Source organism: Passer montanus, unplaced genomic scaffold (genome assembly GCF_014805655.1).
Source record: "Passer montanus isolate IOZ18808 unplaced genomic scaffold, ASM1480565v1 scaffold169, whole genome shotgun sequence".
Classification (NCBI taxonomy): domain Eukaryota; kingdom Metazoa; phylum Chordata; class Aves; order Passeriformes; family Passeridae; genus Passer; species Passer montanus.
In genome coordinates this window covers 675,460-692,746 of record NW_024364159.1, presented here as the reverse complement: position 1 = coordinate 692,746, position 17,287 = coordinate 675,460, and the positions used below count along the sequence as shown (strand labels likewise).

Sequence of the window (17,287 nt, the reverse complement as noted above, 5' to 3'; positions counted from 1 at the left end):
CATGCTTATTTTACAAGCCAGGACAAGTATTTATACCAAGAACTAAAAAGTTTTTGCATTGTGTTCCTATGATTCCAACAAGTAAGACGTAATAAAAAAATGTTAGTTCTTCTGGGTTTCTACGTGTAGAGGTTTTTTTATTGATCTTTGCAAGCAACGTGCCCAGGTTCGTTTTGCAGAACTTGCCCATTGACTGTAGAGGGCGATACAGTACTTGCAAATTACTCGTGGATTCTTTTTTATTTGATTTCCGTATCTCATATTTGGAGGGAAAGCTTGTTTAGAAATTCAATTCTATTAAAACTGTATGAACTAAGTTACCTTTCTGCTTGTGTGTGGAGTGAAGTAGCTGCTCAAGAAAGGGCAAGTGCTTTGTCTTTTCAATTTTTTTCAGCAAAGAAAGAAAACTGGGGGCACCTATACTGCAGTTGCTTAAGTTAGGACACATGTAAAATGTGCAAGGGCTCAAGACAAGTAACTGATCAGTGCAGAAGGATGTTTCACCAAGGTGCTATGATGGCCTTTTGTTGATAGAGAAAAGTAGGAAATGGATATGTGCAATACTGCAGCATAATCATACTCTGATCATTGTCAGTAGCATGGGTTAATTAGCAGAACATTAACTAAAGTATTAACGTTTTCCCTTTCCAAATGAGGTTTGTATTGTCTCTGCCGTGGCCAGGTAGCCATTGTTTCTTGTCCGGTGGAATTTTTTTTTTTAACTGAACTCCTACCTGTTACTGGCTTTGAAATGGAGATCCAAAAAAATGTTGCACATAGAACTGAACAGCTGTTGTATTTCTATACAGGTCCATTTGTGAATTTTGAACATGTGAATTTCCTATTCCTGGGAAGGGAATAAAATCTAACATGAAAAAAAGCTTCCCTTTTCAGCTGATAATCCTTCTCTGCTCTATTGATTTCTTTGCAAACAAGTATTGAATTGGAAGCCCAGATTCAGGTCCCACGTGTGTCTTCCTAGAAGAATGCCTTCATCTCTAGACTAGTAAGTAGCACCTGTAACTAATGAGGTGAAGCTGGTCTCTCCTGTGTAGCAGGCAAGGCAAATTTAACTTAATCCCAGCCTATATAATAGGAAGCAGCTGCTGTTGCTTTCTGCTCAGAGCTTGTGCCATCGAGTAGTTGCAGGTGTGCTGGCAGCTCTCCTAAGAGGAGGGCATAATTAGTAGCTTATTGTTGGATTTCCTATAGGTTTCAAACTGCATGCTGTGGTCAAGACTCAAGTTCTGAGGATCTCAAGATGATCTTCAGCTTTTCCTTTACACTGTGTTTATGGATTAAACCCTTATGTTTTTTCTGACTGCTTCTAAATGACTTCAAGAGGAAAGGTACTTGAAAAGTACGGATTTTTGTCTTACTACTTTTGTTAATTCTTGTTAAAAGTCTATTAACTACATAAGTACTTTTTAATCTCTTTTTCATAGTTTTCCATTGAGTCAAAGTTCTTCTTTGTCTGTCACTTCTGATAGTAATTTCCTGCTAAATATCTAAGGAAATTCTTGGATATATAAAAGTAAATATTATTCCCTGAATCTTAACTGTTTGTGGTGGAGAGAGGAAGAGATGCGCATACAAGTTCTCCTTAAAGTATGGCAGACTTTTTTCTGTTGGTTCCGAAGTTTTCACAGAGTCATTACTGCAGACATGCATCTTTCTTCTCTCATAGGGAGATTGATTCTTTCATTTTCTTTGGGTTTTATGCTGAAGTCCAACTGTATTCCTCAGGTGGTCATAGACATTACATTAGCACTGGCAGTCTGAGTTGCTTTTCTATATGAGAGCTTTTCAATATTATTGGAAAGCTGAGAGACCATCATCCTTCTGCGTGGGACTGATAGGAAATGCATTTGGTGCTCTGAAGGAAATAATAATGATTTTTGGAGATCTAGTGCTGGCTTTTGCTCTTATTGAAGTCAGCAGGAGCTTTGCTGTTGACTTCTGTGAAAGTGAGATTAGGTCCTTTGTCATTTCATTTTCATGTTTCAACACAGGCGAGGATATATGCTGGGAGACAAACTGGTTTTAATTCTGACTTAGAGTGGAGAGTTCCTGTAGTTAATGCAGAGTGTGACTTTGCATCCTGATGTGTGAATTCTGTATTTTACATTCCCTGAGTTCAGAAAATCACCATGAATTAGAGGTGGTGGTGCAATGGCAGCAGCATTGGCATGGACCAGTAAAGTTTCAAGGGGGAAAAAATTTTTTGTCACCTGCTAATCTGAGTTCTAAAAATTTGTTGTAAAGTAAGCTTTTGTTCAAACTATGTTGTTACAGCGACATGGTGAGGATTTTTGTTAGGAGAAGCGCAGGAAATTGAGGCTGATAGTTTTTTAGACTCTGGAATGTCATGTCTTTAGGTATGTGATTTCTGTTATTGAAGGTGATGGTATTTCTCTGGCATTGGTCACTGTGTAACTGGCTAAAAATTGCATGGGACAGCAGGATTAGTGCTTCATGAGTGGTATATCTCCAATTTATAATAATTTTCATTGATGTTGATTCCTTACCTGTTGGGACTATCAAAGCATGGTGGGTTTAGATACTTAAGAGGAGAAAGCTGAATTTTCTAGCTAAAAGGGTGTGGCAGTTGTGCATCAACATTTTAAGTAAATGCTGAGTTTAACCGCTGCCAGCATTGCAGGTGCATTGTGCTGGTGCTCAGGAGCTATCCATTTCCTACAAATCTTTTAGATCACAACTGCAGATTTTGGAGTTGTGTGACACTTTCTGGGGTGGGAAGAAAGGCAGAGCGATTCTTGCTAGATTGTTACAGATGTGATACAGGGTTCAAATGGGTCTGTTTTGGATCCACATAGGGCAAGCTCAGCTTCAGCTACGTTTTTGTCAACTGGTGTGCAGAGGAATCTGAATGTCTTGTTGGGGTAGGGTCTTCCCTCAGAAAGTTCTGACTATGCATAATTGTGTGTTGCAGCACTGTTGTCATCAACTGAACCTGTGAGTCATGTAGAGGACACCCAGTTTGTTCCTCAGAGCAGGCTGATCCCAAAGATCATTGTGTTGCAACAGTGCAAAACCAGACTATGGGAGTTCAGGATCTTTGCTGCAGAGGCAGCAGTAGTGTGGTGGAATTAAGCTTCAAATAACCTCCTCTGCTCGAAGGCTTGTGAAACCTTACCAGGCTTGTTTTCTCCTTTTGGGGAGGGTTGAATTGAATGTGAATTCAATGTGAGGGTGAATTGTTCATGTGAATTTCTCCTTTTGGGGGCATGGGTTAGTGGAGGGGAGGTTTTGTTCGTTGTGGGAGTTCTTGGGGATTTTGTTTTTGTGAAGAGTCAATTAAATAACAGTTAAAATGGAGCAATGGCTTACTGTCATTACTGGAAGAGAGGTTCACAATTTACTTTGCAGATCTGGAACTTTTGCTGTATTTCTGAGAGTTGTCTTTTATATTTATTAGATACTGTGTTTAATTTATAATAATTATGTATAAAGGTTTTATTCTTACATGAAGCTGAGTAAGTGCAAGTACTTCAAGATTATTAAAAATTTCATTCCTTATTTTGGTTTTCCCTAGCTGTGTGTGTCACAACACTTTCATTGTAGACAGAATGGATTCTTTCATTTCCCCTCCCTACTATGGTAAGCCCTCTAGTCTGCAGCAGTGGTAGAACAGGGTGTTATGATTCAGCAGTATTTAACCACAACTATCTAAATCATGCAGAAATAGAGATCCAGCCTTGACACTTTCCCCTTTCAAATAGTTAGGAAGAGGAAGGAAGCATATTCTTTGCTATTTATCAAATAATTATAAAATATTCTAAAACCAAAATCCTTCAGAAGTCTAGATGGAATTGTTTCCATTGGAAACTGTAAATAAATGGCTACAGGGTTTTGTGGAAGCTAGGGACATATATATAAGAGGTTTAAGTATTTTGCTAGCATTAGTCATATATGTAAGGTCAACCTAATTCTTTACAGGAGGAGCTTGCCGTGTTAGACTCCATGAATATGACATTCTACTCAAAAATCCATTTTCATATTGCAGTCCTGTCATGAAATTCATGCTACTGAATATGACTTTAAAAAAATTCAACTTTTCAGACCATGTGGCTTTTCAACAACACCCAATCAAGTTGTCCTATATTTTGGTGCTTTGACTGTGTGGTGTGTAATAATGGACATGTTTGAAGATAGCAATATACTCAAATACTGTGTTTAAATTGTATCCACTGAGTTAAGAATGCAATTCTTAATTGGAAATAATACTCAAAGTGTAATGGGGAAGTAAGCCTATAAAGTTGACTTTGATTTCCATTAAAGAGAAATCCATCTCTATCCTTGAGCTTTTATGAAATGCCATTAGATCAGTCATTTTATCTGGAAATAATTTCTACCAATTCAAACACTCTTTCTTTGTAAATTTGGTGTCTATGATCAGTATCCATTGTTATAGACAATTTTGTCCTATTCTCTTTTTTCTGGACTTGTAGAACTTCCTGTAAACAATTTTCTCCTAGTAACCGATGTGCTTACTTGAAAACTGATTTTGTTTTCTTCTTTGTTTTCCTTTTTATTATGTTGGCTAGAGCTTTTATTTTCAGTTAGTTGTTTAGTCACCATGTCCTTTTTCTCCTCTATGAAAAGCACAAGATAAACAAAGGAAAAATTTGCATCAGCATTCAAAGTACTATATTTAGGGGAAGTAAACAGGAGTACCTGTTTACATGGAGTGTCTCAGATATTTCTCCTTACTTTACATGAACAACTTTACAGTGTTTTGACTTTCCTTCCTGTTTTACATATAAGTAAGTTTTCTGTGGAAAATACAGTGTGAATTTAGATACTACAACAGATTCCATTAGTCTGTTTTTCTTGCAAAATGTTTATAGAACCATTCTAAACACTATCTTGCTCACCTGCATTTGAAACTTGTTTCCATCTATGATTTGTTGATGAAAACAGCTTCTTTAGCTGTCAGTGTTAACAAGTGTTCAAAGCATTCATATTAAAGCATAATTTTTTTTTTTGCATTCCTTTGTCAAAAGATGAAAAAATATTGTTTCCAGGTAAGAAAACGTAAGAGCATCAGAAAATGTGCCCTTAAGTATGTAAAACATTTCACTTACAGCTGTCTGGAGTGAGATTGAGAACTCTTTGATGCTTGGAGTTAACATGCAAGGGGTAAATTGTTTGGAATTTAAAAAGATATTACAATCCATGCATTGAGTAAGGATTGCTTAAGTGAATGATTGGGTAGTTGTCATAATATGCTATAAATTATGCATTTCTTCAGGTTTTAGTCACCTTTCTTATAACAGAAATGGGTCGTCTGTTTCAGACTCCAAATTTATTTATCTTCTGCTGCCGGAGAAGGCAACTTTCAGCCTTTTCCTTTACTGCCCAAAGAAATGAGTATGGCTTGTTTTCTGAAGAACAGTTGCTGGGGCACAAACCCTTTATGTTTGCCTGGGTAGAGCTCACTAGGGGAGAGACCTGAATTCAGCTCCCTTCAGGCTGAGACTCAAACCATATTCCCCTCATTTAAATAAAGGAACTGGATCTGTCTGAGGGGACTTGGGTACACTATAAAATTCTGCTGTCCTTTTCCTAGTCTAATATTCAAAGTTTTTCTTTGCATCTTTGATAAAGCAAAACCATGACCTTGGATTACAGGTGTGAGTGATTTCTTGGGAGATTCCAGTACCATCAGTGTAAAGATGAAAACAATGAGTGCTAATACTTGATGGCCAACAGTGGTTTTCCGGGTTACAGTCATAACTGTAAGGAGAAAACTTGGGGAGCAAAAGGTCCAGGCAATAAAATAATTCACAATAGAGCTTATACTTCTCTGTAAGAAATTTAGGTCCAAGCACTGTCTGTTAGTCCTGCAGTGGTTTGCTTCCTGAAGTGACCATGATTTCATTCAGAGGGCCAAAGTGCCTTGTGGATTTACTTAAGTTATCTCAGAGAGACAGTTATGGCTCAAAAACCTTGTCTGGAAGGAATCTGCATTATGTTTTTTTCTTTTATGATATTTCACAGAAGGTCATACTAAGCTCATGCATTAAAAAACAAACCCTAACTTTTTGTACAGATATAAATAAGTGTGAAGCAATAAGAAGTATGCTTTGAGTTTAAAAGAAGAAAACCAAGCCTTTTACTTACAAGGTGGTGTATTTACAGATGAAAATAAATCATAACAGGAAAACTTGCAGCAGTCTTAACATGCCTGCTACCTGTGTTGCATTTCCACTCTTCTTGACAGCTCATGGTAATTGGTGCTTTGGGTTGAGATAATTATTAATAAATACTACTGAGTGTTGTGAGGTGCTGCTTTACCTGCTGCTTTGAGACAAGCATCAAAACCTTTGTGAATAGGTTTAGACACTTTGTTATTTGTATTCAAAAGAATATAATGGCTGTAGAATTCTGAGTTAACAGGTTTAATTATGCACCATATGACACTGAATTAGTTTACCCAGCATCTGAAGACACATTGTATTAATATTCCTCTTTCTGTGGAGATTAAAATAGCATCCAGTTGGCTCTATTACCAGGTTTGTGAATGCTTTACCTGTTTTTGAGGCACTTTTTCAGCCTGAGATCTTAGAGATTCAAAGCTTCTTTTACTATATGATCTAGAATTTGAAATTTATTTGAATGAAGTATAGATATTGTATTGATCTCTGTATATTGAGCAATTCTTGCCAGGTATTCTTAATCAGCCTTTTGGTCTGTGTATGAAATAATTTTGTGATCAGAAAGTTAGCATTTGATAACCAAACAGTAACAAAACAGGATTATTTTGACTAATGTGCTTAAAAAAAATCAGATCCAATTTTAAATTTAATAGTTCATGTTGCCTTTATCTTCATTTGTTTAATACTGAAGTACAATAAAAATGAGGGGGAAAGGGCTTCTAAATACAAGTATTAGTACTTTGAATTTTACATCTCTTAATCCTAACATTTTTTACAGATTTCTGGCTGTGTTATGAGAAACACAGCAATCCAAATATAATGAGGATAAAGACACAGTAATGGCAAAATTACCATGTATGTTATTTTTGGGAAACAGTATAGTTTTTGAAATTCTGGACTTTTTCCAGAAGTTGTATTTCTTTCCCAATCCTTACCTGCTCCCCTTTTCATTTGTGTTCCTAAGTGTTTTTTGAAAGCTGCCTCTCTTGACCTAGGTGTGTCTTCCATCTGCAGCTGATGGGCTGTTCATTTCCTCTAAACATGTGCTATAAATTCATTTACCAACAACTTTCTTCCATTCCATCTCCTCTTCCTGACTGTGGAACTTGCCCTTGAGTGAGTCTGAGAGCTCATAACTTAGGGTCTGTGAGCTCTGTTCATTTGGGGTGTGTGGGGAGAGGAATGGAAGTTTAATAATTAATTTCCTGCTAGGGGCAACTTGATTACTGTGTTATGGAGTTTGTCCTCTCTAATCTATTCCTGCAGTAAGGTCACAAATTATTTTTTGCCCCGATTTGAGATTTTTGGTCCAGTGTTAAAAGAAAATTCATTCAGAGAGCTTGCCTATTTTCATTCTAGTTTAATTATACAGAAGTTATTCCATGAATTATGGGGAAAAGAGAAGGGCACTTTTTAGCAAAAAAAACCACTAAATGTGTCACTATTTGAAGACACTGTATTTAAATAAGCCCCATTTGTAACTGAAATTAATTTAGACATTTTATTTTGGACAAAGATAGTGAGAGGAAGATAAATATTCATAATTTCTGAATGGATACAATTGTAGTTAGAAGGCTATTTTCAGCAGGTTTGAATCAGAACAGCTCTGTTGCAATCCATAAAACTTCATCACTTTGGTAGGTGAAAATCTCTTGTGGTATCTGTGCTATTCTTAATACTGTCTTGCTATCTTTTCCCCTGCCAACTTTCTTGACCTATTATAATTCCTAAGTGAGGGATCAAGAGTGTTTTGAGATGAGCAGATAAGATTAAAGTGATGGATGTTTTTACTAATCAAAAAGTTGATGAAGTCTCAGGAGAGGCAAACAGATTGGACTAATAATATTCCAGAAGACATTGAAACACTATGCCTAAAAGTCAGCAGATAAAGGCAATAGTTATTTTACTTCTGGAGGTGACATTGCTGAAAGAGGTTGGGGTTGCAGTGACAATAGCTGTGTTCCTAAAATGGATTTCCTGAATCAGAGCTTTCTGCATAAACCCCAATTACCAGAGAGGAAGCTGAGACTTTTCTGGTTAGGTTTCCCAGAGGGATCAAGGCAGAATTGTGGTGAGTTTACAAAAACTGAAAAATACCAGGTTTGACTCCGATTGAATGTTTGCAGTCTTTCAGTTTCAGCTGTCTAGATCCCTTCTGGTTTTCAGATTTAATGGAAGGATGATGAACACAGGAGAAAATACTTATAGAAAACATTTCTCTAGTTAGGTGTAATGTATTTTCAGGAGCATAAGTTTGTCTAGTATCTGTAAACAGCCTGTAGAGTGAAGTATTAGGGTTTAGAAGCAGTCATTTCTTGATAAAGGAATATAATTTATTTCTTGTCAGAAACAATAAAGGGTCTACCATGTCTAGTTTATATTATTCAAAACTTGAAATCTGTTAAATCAGTAGGTATACAACAGTAAAAGATAAAAAGGAAACATTAGTTTTCTTATGGTTATTTCTTGTGTTGCATCTAGACATGTGTAAGATCTGATGTTCAAACAGTCCTTCAGTCTCTCTTTAAATGCCACAAGTACTTTTTCTCCGTTATTATAAATATATTTATGTGAACATCAGTTGTGTTCCCTTCTGCCTCAATTAAATGTGTTTAACAAGTAATCAATCTGAATTAACAGCAGGAGATGTCATGCCATTCATATATTGATGACAGATGTGTTCAGATAATTCTGTGCATGTATCTGGCAGTGAAGGGAATCTGCTGTGATTCACCTGTTTCCTGGGAGAAGACTTGGGGCACACATCATCTTAATTAAGACTTTTTGCTTTAGGCTTCTGACACTTAGGATGAAGTTAAATAACAGCTCATTAGTTTCTGTGTATTAAATACTTGTCCTAATGGAGCATTTACGTCTCATCTGTGAGGAAGAGCCTTTGAAAGGAGCATCTTGAAAGATTTTTTCTGTTAATACCTTTAGGGAAAGAGTGGAAAATATTTTAACAAATTAATAGTAAATAAATTATTTGATTCTTAAAACTCAAACCCCACAAATCAGCTGCTTGGAAGTATTCAATCTGCATTTAATGTACACAGGAGTAAGTATAACAGGGAATAGCAATGTGTGAGAATGTTTTTGTTATGGATTTTATGTCAGCCTTTGCTTTAGTTTTTATTTAGTCTAGATTTTTAGCCAGTTAGAATGTTTGCCCTTGCAGTTCCCTCCCTTGACTTCATTGTAATCACTGTTTTGTGTTTCTCTGAAATTGGGCGCAGCCCATTTGCTTAATGTGGAGTAGCTAGGGTAGCAAATCGTATGCCTTATTTACATGGGAGATTTGATTCCCCAAAGAGAGTGAAGCCTTGTAAAGGATTAGCTCTAGTTCTAGATTTAAAAGTGTGGGCTGATTCTACTGTGGCTGAATGAGTTTTTGAACTTTAAAACAAATCTGAAACTAAACTAATGTTTTCTGTCCTTCACATTTTGTAAATATTGTGCACCAGGGCAGCATTTGCTCACTGTCTGGTTTCATGTCACAAATGTTTATGCTGTAAAAACCACACCAGTGGACAGTTATCTCAACCTTCTGGGAAAAGTGGAAGGAGATTTCCTTGTATTACTTGGGATTTATATATTTATGACATATAATCTAGGTACCATCTGATGAGACACTGGTGAGGCAAAATAAGGAAACATCTGACTGATGGTGCTGTTTGTAATTAAAGAATTCATGCTGTTTGTAATTAAAGAATTAATGAAATATTTTATTCTTTTCCAACAAGATGAATTGCAGAAATTAGAGATGTTTCTTGAGACATGTACTTCTGAACTTCATATAGAGGGCAGTTAGGAAAACCTCTGTAGCTTTTGAGGAGCTGCAAGAACAAATGTTATTTCTCAGATGGCTCTGTGTGTAAAATCAAGGAGCTCTTATCATTTTGTCATTAAGTTTTGTCTTGTGATTATATGTGTATTTGCTTTATTTTTTGGTGGTAATGTGCATGCAGATGGGAACACCAGCCCACATCTTGCCTGTAGAAGGTAGGAATTCATTTTTGCAGCAGGTGCTGGACCAACTGACATCTGTGTTAGTGTGGGGCATTTTCTTGCATTGTGGCTGTGTAATTATGGCAGGAACACTCTTAATATGACTTAGAGTTCAGATACTCTAATATACTCAGCTCCTGTGGTAGAAGATATTTTATATTTGATAAATATAATTTCTCTTACTTGTCTGTTAGTTTCAGGTGAAATGGCTTTAATCTTGAGTGCAAGATTCTCAAAATGGTAGCAAGAATTGATTCATGGTTGCTTGATGGTCAGTGTTTCAAGCATCTTCAAGTCTAATTCTTGAGTCTTAAGTGAAGAGCAGATAATATCAGCACATTGACACTAACATTTACCATCTGGTAGGTGCACATGAACTGAACTCTTTTCTCTGCTAATTGTTTTTTTCCCATACCAAGTGGATTTGCTAAAATGAATAAATGAAAAGACAAAACATAACACTGATTTGGGCAGGTGGGCCATGCAATAATACAGTTTTACTATTAAAATTATTAAACCAGTAAATTAGTTGTGGATGTGATCCGTCTTTAAAGCACACACAGATCCACACACATATTGTGGATGGTAATTTATCAAATTGAGCTGCTTTTAAATAGAAATGGTTTTTTTGTTGATATTAACGTGCTGATATCTGACATAGTTGTTATGAGTAGTTCAGCTTAATTAAAATATAGTTATATATTGTATAATTTTTGTATTATTCTATTTTTCCTAATTCAAAACTGAAATGTTTTGAACTGATTCGAAATCAACAGTTAGTGAAAATTGAATGAAATAATTTTGGACCTGTTTTATTTCTTAACTTTTACTCAAACTAATAGGCCTTAGCTCTAGAGGATCCATTTGTTTTCATAAAAAAAAAAAAAAAAGCTAAGAGAGTCCCAATACACCTTTATTTTCTTTCTTGAGGAAAAGCAGGATTTAAAAAAAAATCCCTTCTTTCCATATGTTTGATTCAGTCTTGGAAAATACATTCTAATCATTCTGACAAGAGGGATAACATTATGTTCTTAAGATGACACCATGCTCTTTCTAAATAGTAAAAATAGTGAAAATTTTGGAATATGGTTGTGCTGGGTCAATACGTTTTTTGGGCAGTCTCCACAAGGTGGTGCTCTCAGTTGAATCTAACAAAGTTACAAAAAAAAGGAATTGGTCTAATGTATAACTCCAAAATAAGGTGTTCAATTGGCTGTATGAGTAGAAGTTGTCCTTTTTGTGCAGCGTGTAATTTTGAAGTGTTCTTTGATCTCCCTGAGGGAAGAAATGCCTGCTCTTTCAGTTGGTGGGGAAGTTTCCGTTTATAGGAAAGGTTATTCCAGTTTGCTTCAAGCAAGTGTTTGAATAGCTCTTCCTAACGGAGGCAGGTATTTAATGTCTTATTGCCAGGAATAAATAAATCCTGTAAAATTTGAATCAGCTCCAAACACTAGTGGAACTCACTTAGGTTTCCATTTCAGTTCTATTAAAAGATGCATATTAGCTACAAAATCCAAAGCTCAATTTGTATTCCAAACTGTCTCAAAATTAAAGGGGATCCTCACAAAACTAAAATTTTGGTATTGGAATACAGAACTGAGTTTAATGTGCTAAAATCCTGGGCTGATAGTGTTTAGAGTTTGCTTTTTTTTTTTGTTTTGTTTTAAGATTAAATTTCTATTTCCTTCCTACTTTCCCACACAGTTTTTAAGTCCCCATATTTTCTGCTGGTGTTTTAGCAGCTCTGCTTTGCTTGTGGTACTAATCCTGTCTCACAGGCTTGCGAGTCAAGTCTTGCTATGTTCATCACACTGAATTTCCTTTTCTCAGCATCAGCTAAATTTAATCACTCCCCTGAACAGAGATGGAGATTGAACTTGCCTCCAGCCCACTTCAGCTTGGCAATTTCTGGTGTGATAGGAGTGAGAAAATGAAAATGGTTGCAAAACCCACTGCATGTAATCCCTTAATCCAATATTGAGGATCCTTGGTTTGTCTGTACAAATGTTGAATACTGTCACAGAACATAAAAAAAGCATTAAAAGAGATATGAACACTATTCTTTCTGGAGAAAAGTATTTGGAAGGAAAATTGTTTTTATTTCACAAAAATCAGATATGGGTGGCCAGATGTTATTTATTTGTACCATTATGACGTGAGATTTCGTTTGATGATTCCGTCCTAGTCTTCTTTTCTTTGGTCCACAGCTGTCCTCTGGTAGGGGAATATCTGCCTTCTACTATTTTCAAATGGTTTGAGTTTGAATGATGTGATTATTTTCTGTCCTTAGCTGTGTTGGTTATAGTCTCCCAACATAATTTAGAGCCCTAATTCTGCTGGAGAGGAGAGGAGGCTTTTGCTGTATCTTTCATGGGTGTTTGGGGTGTAAGCTGAAGTCTAAGCTTGTCCTGAAGCCTTTGCACTTGAACACACTACACTAAACTTCTGTTTTGCTTTTAAAATGTCAGGCCCCATCTGTGCCTATGAATCTCAGCAATGAATTTAATATGTCTCCCTTTTAGTCAGCTCTGGCATGGCTAAGAACTGATTCTGATTCTAAATTGGTGTAGAATAAAAGAACACTGACAGAAGATCAATATAGAAGAAAGCACCCTCTCCCTATAATTAAAAAAATCTAATGTATCTTGTTTTTTCTTTCATACTTTTCCCCATGAGACGTCACTGAGGAATTCAGTGGCAGGAAAAAGCACAGTTACTGGTTGGGCTTTGTAAACAATTTTGAACTGCTTTGCTCAGTTCTCTGCACATGTGGGACATGTGAACGTCTCACTGAGAAATGGCACTAGCAGCATCAGGTGACTGCTGTGATTTTTTTACACCTATAGCTTAAGTTTTCTATGCACACTCTAGCTCTGAGCTTTTTTTTTAACATATGTTAATTTTGGATCCTGACTTTCTTTACGAACACACTGGATTTCTTAGAATACCAGCTGAAAGAAAACAATTCTTAAACTTTCCTGAGATTCACTAATGCAGTCTTTTAGGTCCTTAATTATATTGATTGATTATTGTGTGGTTTAAAAATTTTTCCTAAATTAAACCTCTAGATTTTTTTTCCCCAATGCCAAAATTTTTTCTTGTGTGCATTGTGTTGTCTCCTTAATTTAGAGAAATTGATGTAATAGATCCTTCCAAGTTCAATTTTGCCCTGAACTACATAAGCAGTTTTTTAGTGGTGGTGGATCATGGTGATTGTTTAGTCAAACAGACACTCATAAGCTTATCACCCTTCTGGCTGCTCTCCTTGAATATGAGATACATATGATTTATCTGTGTTGTAATGCTCCTTATAGGGTGGGGCTGTGATTCTGATAGCACGGAGCAGCACTGAACATTAACTGATAGGTAGCAGTTTAAAAATATATCATTTATAGCCATAGGATTGATTAGTATTTCCAGCAAGTAAGTTAAGACCATCAAGAGTTTTGTCCTAGTAGTGACAGGTAATTTTCCAAGATTGTTAAGGAAAACCTTACATCTATAATCTCTAGATGTATGTACAGTTTTGCCTGTGGGGCAAGATGTAGGAAAACTAGAGTTTAGATCTGCCAGATCTCTGGTCTTAACCTAACATAATACTCTGTCCATGGTGTTATTTGCCTGGAGATAGTCTCACCCCACGTGCCCTTCCAGCTATCCAAAACAATATCTTTCCATGTGTGTGGCTCTGAGCCTGAGCTGACAACCCTCAATCAGGAGTACACAGGGTGTGGCTGAAAGCTGCACCCAAACAGCTGCACATGGACCAATTGTGGCTGGATGAGAACAGGTAGAACATCAGCTTGGGGAGAGATCAGCCAGACATCCCCTCACTCAGGTTTAAGCATGGAAATAATTCCATTGAAGTAGTGTGCTGTAATGAACAGATATTGTGGCACCATGAATATAGGTTTTGGGTGTTTCACTAGTGTGGTCATAATGAATGCTAGACCCAGTAAGGTCATTCTCCAGTGACTGCGTTGTTTTGTTTGTGTAGCTTTTACTCCTTCTTTCCCTTTTGGAAATAAACCAGTCTTTTTACTGAAACTGCTTATTCTTCAAAAGGACAGATGAGATAAACATGTAATCAATACTTGGTTGTTAGTCTACCTATTCAAATAAAGCCTATGGTAACATATTTCCTACGTTACCAGGAGTCATGGTCAATCCTGGATTGTTGTTTTTGTTGATTCTTGTGTTGAGATAGAAATGCTAGGGAAATTGTATTTGTTAGCCACTGTACACTATAGATTGTGTTTAATTTTTTTCCTGCAGAATAGGGAGGATAGGTCACCTCACTGCTTTTGAGTTGCATAAAAGGATTATGTGCAGCTTACTTGGCATAGCATAGCCACTCAGCTGAGGACTTGGAAGCTTGAAGAAAACTAGCCACATAGTGTCTTGGGAAGGAATAGATATCCTAGACGTTCTAATTGCTAGCAAATTGGAACCTAGTTTTGACTAGAACTTGGTAGGAATAAAAAAAATTCAAAATAACATGCCTATCATTCAGTTTCTTCCCTGCCCCACCACCAAAGTACTCTACTACTCTGAAAAAGAATGTTTTGTTTCCCAGGAAGAGTCTGCTGAAGACAGTTCATGAGTTTTGGTAGTTTGCAGGCAAGGAAGATACAAACTGAGTCTTCTCAGAAGAGGAGTAAAATACAAAATAGTGCTGATATTTTATCTGCTGTCAGCTTTCAGGCTCTGTACTTGCCAAATCATGTGTAAAGCTGACAGAATATTTGATCAAATCTTCAAATTTAGAGATGTATAGAGATGTATTTTGTCAAAAGGACCCATGCAGACACAACAGTTTTGTTGGTGTTTTTTTTTTTGGTCTGTAGACTAGAGCCTTTTAAATTTATTAGTATTTTCTTCTCTCTACATGTAGCTTAGAAAGAAAGTGTTGCTTTGCTGCTTTCTCATAGCTGGGTGATTTGCGACTCCACAAAAGGTAAAAGTGTTACTAAGTCATATTAGTGGTGTCCTCTTGCCTTGGAAGGTGGAAGTGTTGCAAGGTGCAATTAGTACTGGTGATTACATATAGTTGCTTTCTCGTCCCTGCAATTAATGAATTCATGTCCAATGGTGGTGTAAAGCAAATAGATCTCAATAAGACCTTCAACTGGAGCTTGTAGCTGTGATGATTCTTTATAATAATAGTAGACAAGCTGAGAAATGTAGTATAAAAGAGCCTGTGAGAAAGCTCAAATTCTTGGCACACTAAGTTGGTAAGAAAAGGTGTGAAGACCTTCTGCCAAAAAGTGATTGGTGTGACAGCATTTTGTCATTATCCTTGGCTCAGGTTCTTGTTCCTTCAAATGTTGCCTGCCACTGAAAGCCAAGAATAAGAGATGTCGGTAGTTGTGCTAAAGTGGTGTTAAAACTCAGGTGTTTCTTCTCAGCCACAGAGTCTGATTTACTGTTTTCTTTGTTTCTCCAGTGCTGTTGTGTATGATTATCAGTGACTTGGGAAAATGGCTTTAGTGCTGTTTCTTGGCTTTCTAAAGGTATGGCTGTGGAGTTTGTAGCAAAAGACTGTGAAAATTTAGTAAGCTTTGATCCAGACTCTTGAAAAGTTAGTAGTCTTTTCCTTCATGTTGTCTTTGTGAAGTCCTTTGCAGTACAGAGGGAAAGGAGAGCAGAAGACTTTTCCAATAGCTAAAATGTCACATGAAGTTAAGTTATTCAGAATGGGCAGGTATTTAACACATTTTGAAAAATCAATATAATAATGTATTTTTCTGTGCTCCCCTGGATGCATTAAAAGTATGTCAGATAAGCACTGTCAGCTTCAGGTTGTATTATGCTTTGAAGCATGAACAAAAAATTGATACATAAATCTGACCTCGGATTTTTTTCAATTTAGTTTTACTTTGTGTAAGAAGTGGGAATTGCATCACCTATTTACCAGATTTATCAAGTTTTGAACTAAATAAAAGCAACCTGTATTCTTCAACAAGATGCTTCCTAAGATGAGTGCATGTCAAAGCAGAGTGCACCTACTCTGCTGCTCAGGTTTTCTTGCATATTTCATTTTCACATTTGAATGACTACATAACACATCTTGATTTTAATAAATATGCAAAAAAAAAAAAGTGTTTAAAAACGAACAGGATTTTCTCTCACATTTTCAAGTCTCAGTTCAGCTTGATCAACAGCAGTCACATTATGCCAAATACTTGGGTGGAGCTTGCTGTTGGTTGCTCCAGAGTATGTCTTGAATGTTGTGCATAGTGGTATATTATCGACTACCAACAAGCAGCTAAAATAGTGTATATTTGGTGTGTTTATTTGTATTTGTCCATGGATAAAACAAGGTGGAAGTTTTGTGTTGGTCTTTTGTAAGTGATTATTTGGCAATGTTAGTACTGAATTACTTTTCAGTTACAGTTTTTGTGGCCTTATATAACCTATTTCTCACCTAGTTAGTGAGCAAGGATGGAAATTTAAATGTTTCTGAATGTTCACGCTAGGGAAGGTTGGATAACAGACAGAAATTGGAGCTGACCACAGTTTGATCTTACTGGAGGGCAAGGTTTATTAGGGTTAGTTGCAAGGAGGAAATTTTAAATGCAGCAAGGCCATTACATGTAACTGATTACTGAAGCTCATGTATTTCTGCCTGCCTGGAAGAGGCATATTGAGAACTCAGTATTTCCAGGAAATGTATATGTTACTGAGATCTTTGGATGGAATAATTACAAGTAGTGGAAATCAGTTCTGAACTAAACAAGGAGCTCTCTGCAATGTCCAGATCTGATAGTGGTTTCTGTTTCCCTACTAGAGAACTCAAAAATCTGGTAAAAATTGTGAAATAAATAATGAAGTTCCATCAGGTGTACTTGGTAGAACTTTATTTTGCTAATCTTTTAAAACCTTCCTGCTCTGTTTTACTTTCTGGCACTTTTCATCTGTAAACATATTTAATTTATAATGTTTTCAAGATAATTCTTTGGAAAAATTACTGTGAATATTTTTCATGTGGTAACTTGCTGTCTTATCAAGATACTATACATTTGATACTTTTGGGTGTAATTATTTTAACATATTAAAACATAGCAACATTTAAGTTGTTGCTACTTAAATGCACG

The 17,287-nt window shown here is 36.3% G+C and overlaps 1 long non-coding RNA gene across 1 annotated transcript in view; it reads left to right on the top strand.

The window, feature by feature from the left end:
* Nucleotides 1–1,196: 1,196 nt before the first annotated feature.
* LOC120499738 overlaps nucleotides 1,197–17,287 on the top strand; it is a 54,101-nt gene continuing 38,010 nt past the window's right edge. Inside the window, exon 1 of the long non-coding RNA XR_005626953.1 lies at nucleotides 1,197–1,349. This is a non-coding gene — a long non-coding RNA (uncharacterized LOC120499738). The remainder of the gene's footprint in view (nucleotides 1,350–17,287) is intronic.